We start from the raw sequence: 7,559 nt of genomic DNA on the forward strand, positions 1-7,559 counted from the left end.
TGCCTTTGTCTTTTGAAAAATGTTATGTTTTATCGTTTGGTTTTATCTTTTTAGTTAGCATGCATGATAAGCTATAAAAGAAAAGTAAACCTAAGCTATTATATTTGCATGGGATGAGGGGACATATGACCCACAATGGGGGGGGGGGGGAAACCACACAATACAAAGGGTAAATGGTGAAGATTAACAAGTTACAAACCAAGCACCATGCCTAAAACAATCAAGCGACATAGTATCCTCAAATAATACAAGGCAAAATGAATGGTTAAAGGTCACGAGGGATTGGATCCATACTTGAATTGAACTTGAAATCTCAAGGGAATGTAATCATACAAACACATGGAATTAGTATGAATTAAAACACATGAATTAAATGGACAAATTAAATGACAAATACTAATTCAAATAGAAATGGGCCACGAACCATTAAATGATGATTAAACATAAGATCATGGCAAATAATATGGACTTACACAAGGCATATATCACATAAAGTTGAAATGTCATTTTTAATTTATTCAAGATAACCACAATCTAATGGGAAATTAAATGGATATTAACTACAAAGTTAATCAAACTTAACATCCTAATGACAATCAAATTTATCATGGTGAAATGAAGTTGAAACCCAATAAAAAAATTCTAGGTTAATCATTTATTTCAATGTGTTTTTCAAAGTGATTAATTCAAACAATTAAACCTGATCATATTTAATCACTAACCTAATCATGTTAATTTCTAAATGAAAATTAATCAACAATTAACATGCATTTTTATTTCTAATATCATGGTAAAACAATTAAAATCAAAGTGATAAAAAGAATTAAAGAAAATCATAAAAAGAAAATGAGGAAAATACAATAAAATGCCAACAAGTGAACCGTGGGCCAGGGGGGTCAGGATGAGCATGTGGGTGCAGACAACAATTTGAAGCTCATGGGCCTAGGGTGAAGGCCCATTCATTCAGCCATTAAAACAGGGGAGAGGTATGAGCAATGTAGGGTGATGGTCAGTAAACTGATTGGGCCCGTGTACATGGAAGACCAAAATCCAAACATCGCAATGGCAATTCAGGCACGTGGGGAATGAATTTCAAATTGAATTTAAAAGAAAAAATGCGCTAGGAAATGGAAAATGAGCCCAGGTTGGATGGCCATCATGGGCCACCATGCCGAAGGCCACCTCCGGTGGCAGTGAGATGCCAAAACATAAAATTCAAACCACTGTTTGAAGCGCCACATGATGTTGATTAAGAGTATGGAAGTGGATTTGTGAAAATCTCAAAGATAAGCTTGAATCGTAGGCGAGGAGTTAAGAACCCTAGGTTGCTTTAGGTTAAATTAAATGACATTTATGAGGAATCAAAGCCCCGAACCTTAAGGCTTTGATTCCTGCCACCTTAAGCTACATATCGGTATCAAGAAAATGGTGAGAACAAAGGTTTCAGAATAGTACCTTGCTGGGAGACGATGAAGCGATGCCGGAGCTCAGGTACGTCTTCTGAATCCCTCTCTCTCCTTTGCTTTCGAATTATTCTTCTCCTCTTCTCACTTCTTCTTGAGTGATCTGAGTTCGAGAGCGAGTGATTCCAAGATTCTGAGAGAGTGAAGGTTGATGAATGATGAAGATGAAGTGTGAATTTTAGAGAGAAATTTGTGTCTCGATTCAATGTATTGAGATGTGAGTGATGGTGATCTTTGATCAATGAATTGGGTAGGTTTTTAGGTGGAGAAAATTCAGAGGTTGCAATGATTGAGAGTGGTTTTGAGGTGAGAGCTGGAAAAAATGATTCCTCAATAATTGGGTGGTTGATTTGGATTTATAGGTAGTTATGCTTGGGATCTATGCAAAATCAGTTAGTTAGTTAAACTACATTCCTGGAATCGAGGTGAAAGTTTGTTATGGTTTTATAATTGATTTTATGAGTATCTAGGTGGATTAATTGGTAATGATTTGTTATAATTGATTGGTGAAATGCAAATGAATTTAGGAAGTTGCTAGGCTTGTAGAAGTTAGCTCGAGTTAGTTATTTAGGAAATGTTAAACTCAGTTAGGTTAGTTTAGATATGGTAGGTTAATTGTTCAGTTGATATGCTTTGTGAATTTCATTATTTGAACTGCTGCTACATGGTGCATTGTTGCAGACTTGTTGTTTTTGATTTGGTATGTATGCCATATGATAGCTTATGGTCATGTTTGGAATGCTTATGTTATGAGTACCATTTCCTGTTATGCCTTGCATGATTGGTGTGGGATGTTTATGGTGGCTGCACTGAATACTTGTGTATGATTATTTTGAATGGTTTGCAATGCTTGACATGAGCTAATGCATTGTTGTGATTTCTCTGCAGGTGAGGCCAGGATGCAGGGTTTGGTTAGTCCTCGTGTTGTAGGCATGTGATGTAGCAGGTAAGGATTTTGTGGCTTGGTCTGGATTGGGACTCGTTGTAAGCCTTGTGTATGGTTCATGCTGCAGGTATGCATTGGCTGGTAGGACCGCATCTGTTGATGGTGGCATGGCTGCATGTTCAATGTTTCATGGTCTGCTGCAAGTTGGATGCAAGTTCATGAGTTGTTGCAGGTTAAAGACTTGGTTTGTTGCAACCTTTTTTTGTGCTTGATTGCCTTATTAAGTTCTTCTATGTAAATGAATGATAGCTTGGTTTATGCATTGTGTGCATACTTGGTGTTTCTCTGTTACAGGATCTTTGTTGCATTGATGTTTGCTTATGTTTGTCCATGTATGTTGCAATGTTGTAATTGGCTCGTGTTTGTGTTGCATTGCAGGTCTATTATTCTTGCGGTGTGCTGCAAGATTATTCATGAGTTGCTGCAACATGTGATGATGTGAATTGCAGGAGGTTTGGTTGCTTGTGCAACTAGTTCTCTGCATTGCTGGTTGTAAGTATGTGTGTGTTGCAGAGTTACATGGTTTGCATCTGGTTTTGTTGAAATGTTCATGACTGAGTTGTGCAGAAACTGGTCTTACCTTGGCTTGTGGTGGGTGTGATTTTGGCCATGGAGCTGACTTGGGCTCATGGAATTTTTCTTGCTACAGGTTGGATGTTGTAATGTTCTGCAGCATTGTGTCTTGTAGTCATGACTAGCTTTGAAATGCACATGATCCTAGGTGAGTTATAAATGAAATGTTGTTATTGTAGCATTGTTTTTGTAGCCTTAATATGCTTATGAATGAATGGAGGTTGCTTCCTCATTTGGAGTCAAACTCACAAGTTTGGAAATGCATGTTTCATGGATGGAAAATGTGAAGAACATGGTTTCTTGCAAATGAAGTAATTTTGATCATGAAGTTGCAAATGATGATGCAAGCATGACGAGTCAATCATGGAAGCCAAAATTAAGGATGAATTAGATGGGTTATCTTTGGTCAACTGGTTGACCAAAAAGTCAATAATTGACCAAAAGTCAACTTATGCCAAAATGTAGTTTTCTTTGTAATCTTTCCAATGTATGGACATTTAGTGTAATTGTATGAATGAAATGAAATTTGGTTTATATTAATTGAATGTCATTGATAATCTACCATGAGCAATCACATGATTAGATGAGTCAAGGTTTCCTTTCACATGTGCCTTTCCTTTCAAAATCAAACTTAAAACACCTTGAAACCATGACCTTGAATGTATGATGAAATGAATATGAATGACCCAATACTTAGATGAATTAACTAGGCCTTAGCATGAACTTGGACAATGAAGTTGCATAAATGAACTAATGAACATATGGACAAAACAATGAATGAACCATGAACAAACTATGGATTAACCATGAACAACGCCCTTGCTAGAAATGAGAAAATAACCAGATGAAATGCCATGAATGAATTAAACCAAATGGAAGTTATGATGCCATGGAAATGGTCTTGAACCAATGAACATAAACAAGCAAAATATGAACATGTAAGGCCATGAAGTGAATGCTAATCAAAACAAAAGAAACCTCCATAATGGACCATGAACAAGTGGGCCTTGAATGAATCTTGGCCAAGCAAGTGAAGCATACACAATGGATGATAATGAATCAGATGAAATTAGGGTTAGGTGCCCACATAATGAGTGATAGGCATAATTAGGGTTTATGGGGCCATGATAATGGGCTTTGGATCAACATGTGCCACTAACCAATAAATGGACATGTAGTGACGTGTGATGAACTTAGTCCCACAAATGAACTTCATAGTGAACATAGAACCAATGGGCTTGAATGAAACTTGATAAAACATATGGATCATACTCCCATGAATGATAGTGGACCAGGTGAAATTAGGGTTGGTTGCTCATATAATGAATGATAGCCACAATTAAGGTTTGGCTTGGCCATCAACAACTGAAGACCCCAAACTAGGGTTTTGGTTGACTGAGAAACCTCAAGCTACTAGGAAACCATAGTTTCCACTAGGTACAAGCATAATGCTTTGAATCAAAGATACATGTTCTCTTGTATTAAACTAATGCTTATGCAAATGATATGACTGACCATGGGGGAATGCACATGATTAATGTTAGTGACCTAAATGAACATTGTGAAGGGTAAGGTGAATTTAGGGGTATGATAGTAGGTACCTTTCTTATTAGCCACCTGAAGCTAGCGGAAATATACCTGAATGCATCGCACACTCGAACATACAATAAAGTTGCCATCGAACTTTATTTATTCCCGAAGGAAAGGGAAAACATCGATAAAACCAGGGGGGAAAGAGATATGATGGGTAAGGAAGTAGGTTATGCAAGGGGAAGGTATTAACACCCCTCACATCCATGATACTCCATGGGAACCATTTTGATTGTTCTTGCTCGAATGGGTGTATATCTAAAGATTACTCGCGAAAGAATAAAGGAAAAGAAAAAGAATAGATAGGATGCTCGATGAGGATTGAGACCCTCATGCCTACGTATCCTTATAGTGTAATAAGGAATTCAGAGCTCCGTAGTTCATAGAACTAATGGTGGGAGGTAAAAATAATTGTGATCTCAAATATGGTCTGAACCAAAGGATTATATTGTTTGAACTCCAACAAGGGGTGAAAATACGAACCCAGGAGTAAAACTGATATGAACTAACAAGTGAGGGGCCTAAGGCATGGTATCATTGTATTGGAATAACCGGAAAAAAAGATAATTAAGTGTTTGGTTTCACAGCACAAACAACTCTTGGTTCACAAGGAGGTACAAGATGGAGCTCAAAGGGATATTGTATATGGCTAAAAAATAACAGTGTATCACGTGAAGTAAATGAAGGTAGAATATTAATACATCAAGGAGATGAAAGGATAAAATATGAAATAATTAGGATTATGCTCGCCAAGGATTCACATCCTCGTGCCTACGTATTCTCACTGTGCAATGAGAAAGTCAGAGCAATCACAGTTCGTGGAACCACGAGAACAAAGGAAAGAGAACAAAGAAGTGTTTGCCTAAGAAACAAGGATTGACAATACAAACACAACTAAAAGGGTATGATTGAAATGATGAACAATAACTTGCACCAAAAGGCAATGGTAGCATAGGAATACATAAAGGCAAATTGGCTTTGAACCAAAGAGTAAACAGACAAACCAACAAGTGAGGGCCCCGAGGCATGGTATCATTGTATTGGAATGACTAGAAACAAAGAGAATTAAATGTCTGGAAATAAGCCAAAAAAACTCTTGATACAAAGGTGGACAATTGTCCTAAAAGTTTGAGCATGGAACCCAAATGAAAATGTTGTTTGAATACAAGGAACATTATATCACTACAGGGGAACAATAAATTTGAAATCAAAGGAGAAAAATATCTTGGATCCATGAAGGAATAAACTCTGAACCGAAGAGTAAAACTGGTATGAACCAACAAGTGGGGGCCTAAGGCATGGTATCACTGTATTGAAATAACCAAAAACAAAGAGAATTAGGTGTCTAGCAATAAGCCAAACAACTCTTGATCCATAAGGTGGACTTTGCTTAGGTCGTCCTAAAAGGATGTGCATGGAATCCAAGGAAAAATATATTTGATCTCAAAAGGATGGTATTGATCGATGAATGAAGAATGAAGGATTAATAAATAAGGTAGCTCACGGAGAATCTGAATACTCCTACGTACGTATACTCACCGTGCAATAAGAAAGTCATAGCTTTTGTAGTTTAACCTACTAAGGCTAACACCAAGATGATTGAGGCAAAAGAAGTGATTGATTGAATGGAATATGAAGAGTGTTTGATAGTTGTTTGATAATAATCACACTAAAGTCTATGAAGGAGGGCAAATGCTTTGAATAGTTAGGGCTTACGCCCCGTATGCAAAGTCACTCTAGACGAGGGCAGGAGAATCTGAAGGAGAATGGCGATCCAAAACTCAGCGGAATTTAAAAATTTCTCCTTTAATGATCCTTACGAATGGGCATGATCAGTGATAGAATCGTTACCTCTTGTGGCGATCACGAACGTTGAACGATGACAACGCCTCTACTCAGTCCACACGAACGGATTCCTTCAATCTCAGTGCTAACTGCTACGAATGAAGGCTTTGAGTGAGAGAGAGAGAGAGAGAGAGAGAGAAACGAAATGCAAGAGTGACAATGCTTCTACCCAAGGGTTCTATTTATAGAACCACTTGTGTGGGCTTCAAGCTAAAAAGCCCATTTAAGTGTATTTTGGCCCATATCTTATAATATGCCCAAAATCACTTAAGCGTGTGGTACCTTAACATATTTCGTATTCCATTTAAGTGCACCGTACCCTACGGTGTTCCTTAGTTACTCTATCTCTCATCAATCCGTCCTTTGTGTGCGACCCTATAGGTTTTCGCGATGTTGACAATTATATTAAATCACGCATTTAACATAATAAACAGTGAGCGGTATCTAGCAACACATCACTGCTACCCAAGACACAAAAATGTCATGTGATCTGACAAATCCTTCTGTGATAATAATTATGTGTATAATTACCCTTTTGCCCTTATGTCTATATTGAACACAAGGCATAGACCGTGTCATCCTTGTCCAGTTCAATATTGGGCCCATAGACATTTATCCTGTTACGCAGGATGAGCAAATTCCATCTAGGTCACTCATGTCCCTTAGCATGCTTTGTGGAGTACCCATCAACTGTCTTTATGGTTATCCAATTACGGACAACGTTGGATCAGCAATAAAGCACTCGACTCTACATCTGGGGTCCATAGTGGTTTCAGGTCGAAGAGTGGTATACACCATTATCACCATGAGAATAACTTATGATACTTTGCATAACATTCTATATAGTATTCTCATAGCGGGTCAATCCAGTATAAATATTACTCTTAATATTCATACCTATGTTTGAGGCTTGATAACTCCTTATCCATGATCCACGAGATGTGATCATCAGTCTATAAACATAATAGTCTCTATGCTTTAATGTTATCCCACTTCACAATAAAGCTCGACTACAGATACTTTAAGAATAATGTCCTTATGTTTAATGTGCTCTCATGATTAAGTTACACTTGATACATTAAACTGACTATCTATTCCAGGGACTTTATTAAACAAACATAATAAAGAAAAAGCATTTTATT

At 37.4% G+C, this 7,559-nt stretch overlaps 1 long non-coding RNA gene across 6 annotated transcripts; it reads left to right on the forward strand.

The window, feature by feature from the left end:
- The first annotated feature begins 1,049 nt into the window (after positions 1-1,049).
- LOC127086602 (uncharacterized) lies at positions 1,050-3,522 on the forward strand. Of its 6 annotated transcripts, none has more exons than XR_007789519.1 (4): positions 1,050-1,491; positions 2,352-2,581; positions 2,788-3,130; positions 3,203-3,522. It is a non-coding gene; the product is annotated as an uncharacterized LOC127086602 (long non-coding RNA). The 6 variants fall into 6 exon arrangements; XR_007789516.1 differs by having other exon boundaries at positions 1,052-1,491; positions 3,272-3,522; XR_007789517.1 differs by having other exon boundaries at positions 1,056-1,491; positions 2,352-2,409; positions 2,477-2,593; positions 2,788-3,522.
- The last annotated feature ends 4,037 nt before the right edge of the window (positions 3,523-7,559 follow it).

The sequence above is a fragment of the Lathyrus oleraceus genome, chromosome 5, assembly GCF_024323335.1.
Source record: "Lathyrus oleraceus cultivar Zhongwan6 chromosome 5, CAAS_Psat_ZW6_1.0, whole genome shotgun sequence".
NCBI lineage: Eukaryota > Viridiplantae > Streptophyta > Magnoliopsida > Fabales > Fabaceae > Lathyrus > Lathyrus oleraceus.